We start from the raw sequence: 15635 nt of genomic DNA, 5'->3' as shown, positions 1-15635 counted from the left end.
GATCCACAGTCCCTTTCCACAAAAGGTGCCATCTCCTGGAGTAAGATAATCTGAGGAACTAATTGCCTACTGTATAGATTCAAAGCATCCTCCCATTTTCAGCCCACCTTGCTCCAGGCTGTCGAACATTTTATGTGCCTGTGATCCTGAATTTGGAAGCTCAAAATTGTTAGGTGTTTTTTAAATCCTCCTCCACACCCCCTTATAAGTAAGCAGATTTCAATTTTTCCCTCTTGTAAGTTATTTAGCACCAGTCCTTCTGCTTCCTACCTTCCAAAATTTTATTGACGTCTCTATCTGCTCTCATCTCCTATCCCTGCTGTGTGTCTTTGAGGTTTATCTTTTTTTAATGTGTTTATTGATATGTTAGGAAACTTATTTTGAGGAAAAAGAGTACCTTCAATCTATCATGTATAATTGCGATTCCTTTTGTGATCTTCTATATTTAAAAATAATTTATAAAATGAATATTTTTGGTAATCACAAAGAACACAATAAATATTATTTTTAAGAGAATTAAGATTTCAGTCTAGTGAAATTTTTACCTCTACTCATTCTAATTTATTTTATTTACTTATAATTTTTTATGAAAAAGTAATTTCAGGTATCTCTCCTATATATAAATGGCCCAGTTATTCCATTTGCCAATTTTCCCCCCAAAATTACATTTCATTAAAAGGCAAATGCTGTTTGCCTGGGTGTTAATAAATTATTACCACTTCATATACAACACATATTGTACAACACATATTTTATAAATTTGGAAAAATGTAACAACTGAGCAAATAGTATAGTGAGAAGACTAATATATATTGAGTACAAATGTAAACACATTATTCTTGCCTTATAAATGAGAAACTTAAGGGTCTTTAAGCTTAAGTAACTTATCCAAGGTCTTCTGTTCCAAAGGCCACATATACACTTTCCATATACTGCCACCAACTTCTGTAGACCAGCGCATTTTTTTCGATAGGTTACTATGTGGCTATTCAACCAGATATATTAAAGTATTTATTTTATGTCTTTCATGTCTTAGTTTTCTATTGACAAAATGGGAAGCTCAAACTCCCGTGTCCTTTCATTTTCTCTTGGCTTTCAGAATTGATATGGAACTAAGGCACCATCTAAAACATAGACACATCAAAAGGAGCTCTAGAATTACAAGTTAGCATAATTTACCATAAAGAATTGTTCCCCAGCTGGGGTGTGCTGTGGCTGGAGCTCAGTTCAATACCAGGAAGCCAGCAGACCCACGTTGTTGATTAAAAAAAAAAAAAAAGCTTCATTCTACATTTTACTGATATGCTTTGGGATTCAGTGGCTTCACTGTTCTCTCAGCCTTTGTTATTATTAATACTTAATTTTAATGGAAGAAGGGAGGATTTTGATGTGGGTGGCTTGCTTCTTCTTTTTGTTGTTGTTAAATGTAGCAACAAACAATCAAATCAAAGGAAGAAGAATACAAAGAAAATGGGTGGTGAATAAACAAAAAGGTCAGGACGCTAGTATTTAGTGCAATTTCTGGGGAGCTATTAACTACACTGTGATTGGCAGATTTAACAGTACCTTCTGCTCTCTTTTGCCAGCAACTATGCAATTATTCCAGGTGTTGTAGTGGAATGACTCTATCAAATTTTATAGGATTAATCAGCATGTAAATGTTGGCAGGCTTCAGACTCAGATCTGGACTTCAGGTGCAGACTTAGAACAGGTGGAGAAAAACACTTCTTCATTTGTTTTTAAAAGAGATTTATAAATCGACCATACAACTTCTGCCCCAAGACAGCTTATTTTATGACTTTTTACTCAGAACAATCTATCTTTGAAGTGTACAAAAACTTAACTGTGTACTAAAAAGGTAAAAATGATTCCAGAATTTATAATATGCATGAATATTACAATTCTGTATTTCCTCTTTGAAATTCTGGGAAATATTTCAGTTATTATTGTTTTGGGGCTTGGTGGGGGGAAATATTTTAAACATTTCTTCTGTTGGTTATAACTTCATAATATGTCATAATGTTGCTGAAACACCAAGGGTTTGGTCTAGGTCCCATTGCCTTTCACACAGAAAGCCAATCACTGAGAGGAATATTACCAGGGAAGAAGGCTTTATGCAAGTGCTGCAGGCGAAGAGACAGGAGATAAGTCTCAAATCCATCTCCCTAGTCTACTAAAATTAGAGGTTTATATAACAGGGAAGAAATGTTACTTGGGAGGACTAAGGAAGCGGAGTGGGCCAACACATAGCAGATGGTCAGTCAGGCAATCATGTCAATGAAGGGGTCTGGTGTCTCCTTGTCCAGATGCGGTGATGTGCTGAGTTTCAGTTCTTTGATACTATCTGGGAGGGGGAGGGGCGCTAAAGGTAGATTTATTGAGAAAGGAATTCAGATAAGACAAAAGTAAATTTCTAGCTTTACAACAGGGACGGTCAATTTCTGTTTATTAAAACAAAATAACCTGTAAACATCAGTTCTATGGAGAAATTGGAATGATTTCAATAATAGTAAACAAAGAGACAAACAGGGTCTCTATTAGTTCCATCTGTCAAATTTTTCTTTAGTGATGTCAGAGAGATGTTCAAGAGGGATTTGGGACACTGTGTAAAGCTCATTGTCTCTTTAACTATTTGGCATAAACTCCTCTACTCATGAACTTCCAATGCTCCTAATTGCCTACAGCAGTGGTTTTCAATTATTTGTCCTTGCCAAAACTAATTTAGGCACTCTTTGAGTAACAACAGCTCACTCCAGCAGGAACACTCTGCACCTTGAGGATGGGGCATGACAGAGCGGAGTAGGAAAGTGACATTTTGAGAAGCTCTTTTAGATGTTTGGATATCCCCTCTCGCCTCTGGCCCCAGTAGAGAAGCACTGTCCCTGAGTATGGAGTTCAAACATCTCAGTTTGCTATTTAAGGCTCTTCAGTTCTAGTTTGACCTAGCTACCCAGCCTCACCTCAAACCCCTTCTCTAACAACATGAATTTTAACCAGACAGCTTCTCCATTATACCTTCATTCCTGCCTTAGTATTTTTTTATTGCTGTTTCATTTTCAAACCAAAGACTAGTTCAATCTCACCTTTTCTAAGATACTTTTCCCAGCATTCCCCAAACAACTGTATTCTGTCTGTATAGTCCTTGTTTATATTACTAGTTTGATCATGAACAAGTATAGATCAGAGACTCACTTAAAATGGATGTGGCATGTTCTGCAAATGCTGGATTTATAGTACGTACTGAGTAATTTAGCAGCTCTACCATTGTTATTTAAAATCCCTTTTTCATTGTCTTATTTTTGTTCTGTTTCTTCCATGCTTTTGTTCGGTGGTAATTGAGAGACTGTTGGGCTTCACTATTTTGAAAGAAGTTATTCTACAAGACACTTTGGTTCAACTCTCCACTAAATTGACAGATGAGGTTCAGTGCTGAAATGACTAGCTCAGTCCCACTGGGGTTATTGTTCTTTTTCAATTGAAGATATTTGTTCTATCTTTTTAAAGGTACCTCAAAACTTCAGCAAATATATCAAATAACCCAAGGCTCTCATATACCCAATGTTAGTCATTATGATAAATAATTCATTCGTCAAATCAATTCTAAAATCATTAATTTTGTTGATATACTAAATATACTAGTTAATGGTAACCGTTTCTACCTTGAAGGACAAAACAGTAGGTGAAGTTAGAAGTAAACTTAGATATCCTTGAACTCCTTTCTTCTGTGGGAACAAGGAAGGCAATACTTTTTTTTTGAGTTTTGTTTGTTTGTTTTTCAAGAAAAAGACAAATGTAATCTGACCTAAATTTTAGGCTGTCCTTTTTGTTTTATGGTACATGCCAGTACAAGAAAGAAAGAAAATCGCCGGGCGCGGTGGCTCAAACCTGTAATCCCAGCACTTTGGGAGGCCGAGACGGGTGGATCACGAGGTCAGGAGATCGAGACCATCCTGGCTAACACGGTGAAACCCCGTCTCTACTAAAAAATACAAAAAAACTAGCCAGGCGAGGTGGTGGGCGCCTGTAGTCCCAGCTACTCGGGAGGCTGAGGCAGGAGAATGGCGTAAACCCGGGAGGCGGAGCTTGCAGTGAGCCGAGATCCGGCCACTGCACTCCAGCCTGGGCAACAAAGCGAGACTCCGTCTCAAAAAAAAAAAAAAAAAAAAAAAAGAAAAGAAAGAAAGAAAATCTCTCTCTCTTACAGTGCAATGTAATAAATGTCTTCCTATATAAGCTTAAATTTTTAACTGAACTCATGTATGTGATGAGAACAAGAAGCTCAAATGCTAATGTCAGCAGATAAGGGGAGAATGAGCCCAGAAAGTGATAATAAGTGAGATGTTAAAAATTTATCAGAATCTGAAGCCTAGTTTCTCATTTTTAACTGAAAATCCAGATCTGATTTAGAAAATAAACTGATAGCAACATGCAGTATAAATCACAGCCTGAGAAATTGGAGGCTGAAGGACAGAGTAATGCAGAAAGTGATGGATAGAGCATCAGTGCAATGCAGTGGGAAGACCGGGATGGAAATGAGAGGGACTCTGGAGCAGGACACAGCAAGCCTTGGCCATTGCCTGTACCATGAGGAGAGATGGAGGGAATTAAGCCTGCTGACTGGGAAGGCAGTGCTGTCATGAATCATGATAGGAAAAGCAAACTGTGTGTTTTACTCACCTAGAGAGTAAAGATATTGATATAAATCGGTTACTGGGTTATTTTAAACTATAACTTTAAAAAGTGACCTTAGGTCTGTTAAAATGTGTTTGGAATTATGGGCTTCTCATTCTAGGACAAATAACATATGCACTTGAATTATTATTACTTAAATGCCTCTTGTGGTTCTGGCTCATTTCGATTGTATCTGCAGACAATGGCTATTCCTTTTACAGAAACAGATGACTGAGCCAAAACTCAGCTTTTTGGCAGTCAATAATCAGGAAGAAAAGAAACCCAAAAAAAGGCCTTTGAACCACTGTAATAGACACCAGGCACAAAAAAATTAGAAACTTCTGCATTTTACTCAGCATTCATTTCCTTTATAGGTACCATGAAAGTTTAATGGACCAGTTATGAATGGGTATTTGTATTGGCCAGAATAGATAAGATTATACTGTTGAAAAAAAATCAGTGGCTTAAGACAGCAAAATATTTCATGCTACATGTCCATTACAGGATGACAGCGTGACTCTGCTTCTCACAGTCCCTCAAGACACAGTTGAGGAGTATTTCATCCAGACACAGGCTTCTTGTATCTTCACAACAGGGGAAAAGACACAGTGATTTGAGAACAGGATTTTAAAACATCAGGCCAGAAGTGACACACATGACTTCTGTTCACATGTCTGTGGTCAAGGCAAATCTCATGATTACACTTAGTTCAAGGGATTAGGTAAGCATAATCCTACCATGTATCTGGAAAAGAGAGGATTGGGAAAAAGTCAAATAGACAACATCCCACTGGTATGAGCTAACGCTTGTAGAAGTATTATTAAACTAGATACATTACACACATGTAAAGTTTTAATATTATTGTGCTACAAAGTACCTTGTCCTTTATGTGGCATTTAGTTGTTTTGCACTTAGAGAATAATCACCCTGTTATGTATTTTCTACTTCATGGAATGACATCATTCTCTATGGAGTTTTAGCTGAACCCTCAAACCTGAGCTGGATGCCCAAGGAGCTATGATAGTGCCCTATGCTTTCTTCTGTGTCATGACGCCTAGGGTGCCTTGTAATTGGCACCTCAAGGGCAAGAACTGAGTCAAAACCTTCTTCAATCAATCATTGGCCAATTTCCAGAGGTCAGGCCATACTTTAGAGGCTGCTCAGTTGCCTCCTTGCCCCAGTGACTACACCCCAGTCTTTGTGCCCCTGGGGCTGCAAACTTGACTCTAGAGACAAATAACTTCAGGATTTAGGCTATTTTTTAAATAATCCCCGACACTGACACTGACTATAAATACATATGCTTGCTTACACATTTTATGTCTTAAAATGAGTCTTAGTTTTTATAATATAGAGAGTAAGGCGGTTCAGTGACTCTAGTTAACACAACTAAACTGTTAATATTCCTATTTGTCCATGTATTTTTGTTGTATGAGCTTTAGATATCTTGGTAAAGTGACAATGTAGAATTTCATGCTTCTGGGCAATGTATTTTTGAAGGGCAATTTTTCAGGTTTGTGTTTCAAATGTACCTACATACCAATTTAAAATTCCCTTTGAATAATTACACTGTCATACATCCTGTATCAGCTGGATTTTAAAGTACTGGTTCTATACTCATAAGAAGAGACATGATGGTTTTAACATTAAACAAAACTTTCTTGCCTCATTTAAACAGCACTTACATTGCTATAATCAGAGAGTAATCTAGGCATGGCAGCAAAACAAGGATTGGATAAGGCTTGAAAAGACCTATCAAAATCCCAGAAGACAACCAGAAAAATGTTCAAAGCCTTTCTAATTCTAATAGAAATTAAATTATTCATTTCCTCTTCTTGGGGCTTTTCTATCTTCGGACTGCAAAGCCCTACTTAATTCTCGGAGAGAAATTGCCAGTTAATTGGTTAACTAACTGTAGCCCACGGTAAAATCCCTCATTAACAAGTATGTAAAAAACAAGGATTGTACATAGCAGAGAGTCATAAGTGCAATGTTTTGTTAATCTTTCACCAGAAATAATATTCCTTAATGTGCAGGTTTTCTGATCTTTCAAGTCTAACGGTCACTAGGAAATTCCTGATTGTGTCTCTTTTCCACCCTGGAAGAGGAAGGTGAGAAGTGATCAAGGCTATCAAAACTGATACCTGCCATCAAGAGGAAAGAGTCACGGATGAGTCTGACTCTTCCTTACCTTTTCCTCCAGGTCTTTACTCCCCCTATGCCTTTTCCTAAACCAGCTAAATTTCCCAAAAGTGAATTAAAAGACTGGTTTTATGTATTTAGAAAAATGGAAAATATGCTTTTCCTTCCTGTCCTTTCCAGACCTGGGAAAATGTTATCAACTTTCCAGCAGGAACCTGGTTTCTAGGTCTATCTAGGTTTCTAGCCATGGTCTAATATATTTTCCATCCTTCGATACATGGGAGTATGATCCCCCTTTAGAGCACACAAATACCATTTGAAAGAGAACTTGCATTAACATAACTATGACCCCACTGGAAAATGCTTTTATCAATCATCTTGCATAAAGTTGTCCTCACATACATCAGAGGAACAAGTTTCAGATTTCTTGTTGAGTTTTCCCGTGCCAGTCCAGTTTCATAAATGATTGTTTCCTCAAAGACATAAACAAAATGCTTGTCCTTAAACGTTTCTAACCTAGGAATAAGCAACAAAGAAAAAAGGGCCTAGGATGCCGATAGAGGCCATACTCCTCTAAGCGAGCCAACATCCAACTGATAACTGTTATCCATTTGATGCAAGGCAACCTAAGCTATTTCGGCTCCCTGATGCTAGCTAACCACATGATGAGACCAGGCCAATTTCTCCTTCCACTGTTTGTTCCATTGAACCTTCCACCCAGAATGCACTGCTCCTCTTTGCTCTACATAACCAGTCTACTCATCCATCACTGTAAGAACCCTACCTGGAGTCTTTTCTGAATGACTGCTCAAAGGCAAGGGTCGTGCCTTCTATTCTTCTTGTCTCCTAACCACCCTTACCATTCTACCAGGTACATAAGGGATGATCTAGATTTGCCTTTTAAACATGCAAAAGGGCAGGGGCTTGTGAGTGGAGAGAAAATGCAAACATTCCTATTACACAGGCTTTAAAAAATAACCTAGATGTTTTATAATATAAATTTTGGACTATTTCTAAAATTGAACTTCCATCAACACTTAACCAGTCTCTTACTCTTTAGCCCTGTTGCACATGTATAATAGTTTCTGTAAACATCAGCTTATATTCTTGAGAACAAATTGTAAGCATTTTTAAATAAATTAGATTGATAGCTCTGCCAGAAAAGCCTAAACCCAATTTGAGACTGAATTACATGTTTCTTGTACTTGCTGCTACATCTTCCTTATATCCTGGGCCTTCACACGTCTTCCATGGCTTTAGAATATTTTGGCAATATCCGTGCATCTAATATTTCTTACCAACCATAACCCATACATTAGAAGACTATTCTGGAAATCTTTCTTGGAAAGCTCTTTATGCAGAAAATAGTATTCTTCCTGCGGAACTGCAGAATGTTAATAAATGTCGCATATAAAGAGCCCCGTGATCATTTAAGTGTGGGAAACTTGAGTTAAATAAAGTTAAACAAGTTACTTCATTGCAGAACTTTTTAGAACTTTTAGTATATTAAAGTGCAGTGTCAGTCACGAATAGGAAGATGGAGAAGGCAGCATTTCCCAACTTCTCACAATACAATTCAAGGAGCAGCTTTGAGGGCCAGGAAAATGTACTTATAGGGATTAGAACGTCTCTCTGTCCTGTGTCCTCTTTAGAAAGCTAATGCAGTCATAGTCCAAATTTTGTCGCACACCAAAATAGTTACTGCAAAAATTGTTTTAGCCTGGAGGAATTTTCCAGTCTCCCTGGATAACATGACTGCTTTAACCTTAGAAAGTGTATTGAGAATTAATAATCAACTCTATTTACTTGAATAACATGAAGGTTCAGACACTGAAAATAATTTCTGGAGAACACAGCATTCAATTCTTTCTTCCTCACCATCTCCCTCATCCACCCAGAACTAATTCCCTTCAAATTAAAGATGGAGAAAAGAATAAGCCATGCAAATATGCCTTCTGTCGTACTGACAATAATAAATATGGACAAAGAGTTTAGAAGCTGGTCAGTTTGAAGTAGGCAGAGGTTCATGGACCTGAAGATCTCAGGTTTTGTTTGAGAACTGCAATTTCTGCATCTTGGTTCTACCTTCCTCAAATTTTTACTGAGGAATTTGCTTCATTTTCCCAAAGCAAATTCAACATTTTAATGTACACATAGCCAATCATAAAATCAACCCCTTATTTTCCTTCCAACAGGACTACAGTACCTAATGAGTTTCAATAATTTTAAGAAATAAAAATGAAAGAAAAATGGAATTAACAAGCTCCCTTCCTTTCCATGTAATCTAAGAAGAATGCGAAATATACTTATTCCAAGTATGTGCAAGAATATTTCATCACCAGATCAGTATAACCTCGGAGAAATATGTCTGAAAACTTCAAACTACAATACCCTGAGATGATGCATCAAAAGCCTGTTGGAAACAAAAGTTTGGATTCAGAGTGGCATGTGGATACCTGTTTTTCTCAGCAAAATAATTCAGCCATTGTAATTATTTTTAACAGAATTGGGCTTCACACTGTGGGATAATGAGCTGGAAAATGTATTTGTTTTAAATAAAGGCATTTTCACACTACAAGAACACACAAACATCTACGAAACCCAAATGCGCCCGTCCAGCGTGCCTGGTAAAAGAGCCAATTTGATGTTATTTCCAACTGTGTAGAAATAATTTGCTGCAAATTCAGGCTACAATGCAAACAGGTGCTTCTTGAAAGAAACCCCATGAATCTGGAATTGCCAAGGGCTGGGACAGCTGGGAAACAGGAAGATGTTCTCTCTTAAATGGCACCTAAGTTTCTGGGGCCTATTGGAATCGTGACTCCAAGCACTCACTACCATTAGGTTGGCCATTTGTGATCACAGAACCAGGCTGGTCCCTCAAATGAACCTTCTGATTTCACCAAAGCTGTGGATTTACACTGGCAATGCTAAGAAATCACATTTTAAACTGAGAATGAATGAGAAAGTGATTCCCAAACAAGCCCCAGGAAGGCAGATAAGGGATGTCACCCCAAACTCTAACAATTTTACCCTTTGAATTAAATAAAGGGACAACAACGAAACAAACCAAGGGAGAAAAGGGCGAAATGAACAGCTAGAAAACACATAGATGGAGCAGTTGTAAAACAAACAAACAAAAAGATGGGAAGAGGAAAGAGGGGAAAATCATAATGCTGTATCAGTAAGTTGAATCATACAGCAGGAACAAATGGTGAAAATAATGCAATTCAAAGAGAGCAATCAGAAATTATCTGAGTCTTTAAAGGCAAATTTTCATGACTGCAAAATAATCTAAACACAGAACATTTTGATTGGTGTTAGGTTCAATTGGGTGTTAAAGAAATGCTGCTCTGTGTTAATTATTCTTGCTTGGACTTTAACACTTTGCCAGTACTCATTCATAGCTCTGCCTAAAGTTTATTGTTGGATCTTATCGGGCAGTTGACGAGTGTGATGACTTTAAATCTTCTTTCTTGCAAATTTGGTTTCCTTCTGCTAAGCCTGTAAAATGCCCCTTTGCCACCAAACACAGGTACCTTAATAGAGGAGTCTATTCTGAATTTAAGAAGGAACTTACCAGTACAAACAGAACTTCTGTGGAACAGCACCAATGTGTCCTGACATGATTCTCAGCAAGGATTTTCTGGTAATAAATTTTAAAAACCCAAGAATGTACTTGAAAATATCTCAGACTTCAAAAATCCATTTACTACTGAAAAGGCAAATGTGTTTAAGGCAGATGTTAGCATAGGCTGAGAGTCACATTTTCAGCTTGGTTGTCACATGACTAATTTATATACAGCCGAAGTGTTGAAACAAAGAAACAGAGGTGATTGCGTCAACTTTAAGTTTCATATATAGTGAGAACTTTCTCCTTTATTTTACAGTGTGCCAAGCATATAAAAAAGATTTGGTTGTATAAAAATGACGTTTACTAAATTAGTTTAATTTTAATTCCTGATAGCTGAACTCACACATGAAGCAAATATTTTCCTTCTAGAATTGATGTTGCTGCTCTCCCTGGAGTTTCTTGATTGCTTTGAGGAAAGAAGTAATGTTTCAAGAACATATCACAGGGGTATTTGGAAATGTAAACTATGCTATTTAAATTTTATTGCTTCTCAAATGAGAGTTCCCAGGATCTTTCTCATACTAATCTGTCCTTGAGAAAAGTGCCTTACCTTTTTGAGCCACTAGGAAAACAAGCTGCCAATACAAATTATTTATAATCTCAGCTCTTTCCAAGGACAATAGGTCCTGTTACCAGAGGATGCTTTATTTAACTTAGCCGCATGTTGGGTTTGGGTTTGAAAAATTGGGAGTGGTAGAATGATGAGAGATGAAATGCTCTGTAGAGTAGAATGAAAAGGAATTTAAGGTTTCTATTGAGAAATCAAGGAAAGAGAGGGGAGTCGGAATTCTGAACACTGTAGGAGGTCTCCATGCAACTAAAGAGGGGTACTAGAGAAAAATGTTGAAAAGTAACTGTCCCGTTCATTTCCTAACAGGTTGTGTGCTTTTGTTTTGAATAATAAAACGTAGCGTTCATTGTTTCGTGTATTCTGTAATTTAAAGAAAAACATTGTATATATTCTTTAACACTTAAGACGTCTATTTTTTAAAGATTTTTTTTTTTTGTCAAAATAAGGGTTCATAAACTTTCCCAAACATAGAAATGTCTTGTTCCTTCTAAGGAATGTCTTGTACCTCATAATAAGAATCATAATGATGAGTCTCCTTGTATTAACCTCTCAGAGAACGAGGCACATGGTGAACTCTACTGCCTCAATCAGCAGCTAGAATTTACCCTCAGCAAATAAAAAGGTTGAAAAAACTAAATTCCAGCTCACAGTATTAGAGTCAGTTACATTTTAAGTAGAAAAACATTTGGTTATATCATTGTCCTTATAGCATGATTCTGACTTATTTGCATAAGCAAATATTTATGTTCTTGTTTATGTATTTTTGTAAAACAATATCTACAGGAAAAGTAGGCCTATCCTATAAACCCCCAGAAGGGAATGTTGATTCAGACACTTAACCTTTTAACCAGCTTTGTAGCTATACCTCAGTTTCTTATTGTGTCAAATTGGAATAATGCCTACCTCTACGATATTCACAGGAATATTATGAGGATAGAAGACAAAGATAACATTTGAAGTTCTATTGGTTCACTGAAGGAATAAGTTGCTAATTTATTTTTCTTTTATAGATTTTTATATTTTAATTACAAGGGTAATATTGCATAGAGAGTTATGCATTTTTTAAAAATGAAAATCTCATTTTACCTCCCGCTTACCCAATAAATTCTACTCTCTTCAAAAGCGATTATTCACACCCCTCTTCAAAAGCGATTGTTGTTTTCAATTATTAGAGATTTTTTTCTCTATTCTTCTGTTGTTAATTTCTAATTTTATGGCATTGGAGTAGAGTACACAGCCTGAACTATTTCTGTTTTTTGAAATATTTTGAGATTATGTATAGGGGAGGAACTCTATTAATTGTTGATATATTTGTTTTGAAGGTTCAAAAAAGATGTGTATTTTCTGTATGTGGGTTACAAAGATAGAAGTAAATAAAGAAATAGAAATAAACACGTATTACATCAAACTTGCCGATTGTTATTGAAATCTTACGTATTTACCCCTTTTCTGTGCCCTGATCTTTCACATTCTGAAAAAAGGTATATTAAATTTCCAATTGTGATTTTAGAAGTTACTCTCTCCTTGTATTTCTAACAAATTTTTTCTTCGTGATTCCAAAAGCTATAATAATGTCTACAGCTTCACAGCTATTATATATTCTCAGAGAGATGTTCATATTTTAATATACAATAACCCTTTTGTTTGTCAAATTTGGGGCCTAAATTCTACTTTCTTATCTAGTGTTGCTACACGTACTTTAGTTTTGTTAATATTGCTTTGCGTATGCTTTTTTTTTTCAGTCTTCCTGTGCCATTTTGTTTAGTGTTGTCTCTAACCCATGCCGAGGTATTTCTTATCCAATCAGAAAAATCTCTATTCATAGAGGAATTTACCCCATTAATAAACACCACATTAACAAATCTAATTAAATAATATTAAGAATTATCACCCATTCTTATTATAACACATTTCACAATTAATTCCATATTAGTCCTTACTCCTACTTCCTAGCTTGTGTTTTCTATGAAATACATTTTCTTGTTCTCTCTTTTGCTTTCCTTTCTTCTATTGGACTTTTGGGTTATTAATGTTCTATTTTATTTCTTCTCCTCTATTTAGAAGTTATAGAATCTTTTTTTATTATTTAATGATTACTCTTACATGTGTAGGTCACAATTTCAACTTATATATTTCAAACACACGTAAAATGAATTAATGTCTGCATCCTCTTGCTGGACAAGGGGAAAAACCTTAGCATTCTCTAATTTTATTTGCCCCACCACATGATGTAATTATCTAATAATTTACTTAAAAATAAATATATTTTGTATTATGCATTGGCAATTATTTAGACAACTAAAAGTTTTACCAAATTTTACTCACTAGAAGTTTTTGTATTCCATACCTTCCTCTTTTTGCAAAACATCCTTCAGGGTCTGTAGGCTGCTTGAATAAGACCTTATGCCTGAAAATGATTTAATTTTGCCCTCATATTTGGACTATAGTTAGGCTAAGCATAGACATCTGAATTAAAAATTATTTTCACTCAAGGAATATTATGCAGCTTCAGAAAGAAGGAAATCCTGTCACATGTGACATGGATAAACCTCAAGGACATTATGCTAACTGAAATAAGTCAGTCATGAAAGGGCAACCAACGTATGAGTCTACTCAGATGATGTATCTAAAGTAGTCAAAATTATAGAAACAGAAAGTAGAAAGGTGGTTGCCAAAGGCTGGGGGAGAGGGAGAGACAATTAGTGTTTAATGAGCATCGAGTTTCAGTTTTGCAAGATGAAAACATTCTAGAGACCTGTTGCACAACATCGTGAATATATCTAACACTACTGAATTGTACACATAAAAACAGTGAAAATGGTAAATTTAATATTATGTGTTTTTTACCACAATAAAATATATGTTCATTCAAAAATTTGAAAATATTGCTCAAGTTTTCTTCTTGCATTCAGGGTGGTTAATTAGAAAAGAAAGTCTGATGCTAATCTGTTTCTCATTCCTTAGCAGGTAATGGTTTATTCCTTTCAAGAAGCTATTTGAATTTTTGCTTTGTCCTTGGCATTCCAATATTATCACACAGTGCCTAGGTAGTCGTCTTTTTTCATTTAGCATGTTCAGTACTTGCTAGGTCTTTTAATATGAGGAATCAGCTCTTAGTACTTGGAGATTGTCTTCTATTACTGATTTAAGTTATCAATCCCCTCCTTTCAGAAAATCTTGGGGCTCTCAATTCATCCTACCATGTTTCTCAACTTCTCTTTCAGATATCGTACCTTTCTAATTTTGTTCTGTATCATGGCCAATATTCTCACCTTTATTTTCCAGACCATTAATTTGTTCTTAATATATGCCCATTTTATGGTTCAGCCCATCTATTGGATTTTATTTTATAATGATACTTTTAATTTCTACATAGTGTTTTTTATTCTTAGATTGTTCTCTTTTTATATTACCCTATTCTTGATTTATGAATGCCTCTTGAATATCTCTAAGGATAAAAAATGATTTTTAAAATTCCTTCTTATGTTCTCCAACTTAGGTCTTTGTCTTTTAAAGCTCATGTCATTGGATTTTAGTACTCACTGCTCCTTCATTATTGTTGTAATTATTGTCCTCCCAATCACCCACTCATTTCTTATGGAGTTTAAACATCTGGTTCATTGTCACTCTATCCAATACTCCTATTGCCTTAATTCTTGTCAATATCTATATCTACATGGATGAACTTCTCTCCTCCGTGACCTTACCTTCCACCTTACCTCAGCCATTAATGCTAATGGCCACCTTGCTAACAATTTCAACCCCTCCATGATCTTTACTTTATGTATCTTATTTCTTGACTACCATGTTGGGGGTACTCTCTCTAGTACTCCAACTCAAATAATGCCTTCACCCAACCTGGAATCCAATGCATTGTTCCTACGATCTTTTCTCTTTCCCTCAATCCTCAGACAGCTTATCTCCCTCCTGGATTATCTTAAATTTTATGATTAATCATTTAATTCACTCTCTTGCACATGCCTTCAATTCCCCTGCCTCACTGTCACTTTGTTTTGGGTGTTTGACCAAATCACAAGCCTGGAAAAATCCAATTTTCTGCCTACTCCAAACCTAAACCTGGACGATTTAATATGGCTGAATGATCTCACTTTAAACTTAAATGGGTCCTTAATGGTGCCCGGCAAATATACTATAGTTCCCTAGGCCATTTGTTCTCCTACACACAGATAACTATCACATTCCTTTCAAATATTTCAGCGCATCCACCCACATCCTCACTCTCAACTGATGACTTTGTTTACTTCACTAGGAAAACTGAAGCAATTATAAGAGAACTTGAATGCATTATCTTCCCATCTCCCACCAGATTTCCACCACCAGACCTCTCCAGTTACCAACATCTGTAGAGGATGCTCTGTGTTCCCACTTTCTACTATAGGTGAACTACCCATGCTCCTACTTAAAAGATGTCTCCTCTTGTGCAGCAGATCCAGTCTTTGAAGGACATAGCTCCAGAACTCTTCACTCTCTCTCTCCTATATTACCAGTTTTGTTTCCAGTATGTCTTTGTCAGCAGCAGACAAATATACATTTATATCTCCTACCTTTCATCACAAACAAGAAAACATACCTTTCTTCACAAATTTGTTGTGTAGC

Source organism: Papio anubis, chromosome 7, assembly GCF_008728515.1.
Source record: "Papio anubis isolate 15944 chromosome 7, Panubis1.0, whole genome shotgun sequence".
NCBI classification, from domain to species: domain Eukaryota; kingdom Metazoa; phylum Chordata; class Mammalia; order Primates; family Cercopithecidae; genus Papio; species Papio anubis.
The sequence above is the reverse complement of the archived record's forward strand: the minus strand, read 5'-3'. Positions refer to the sequence as shown.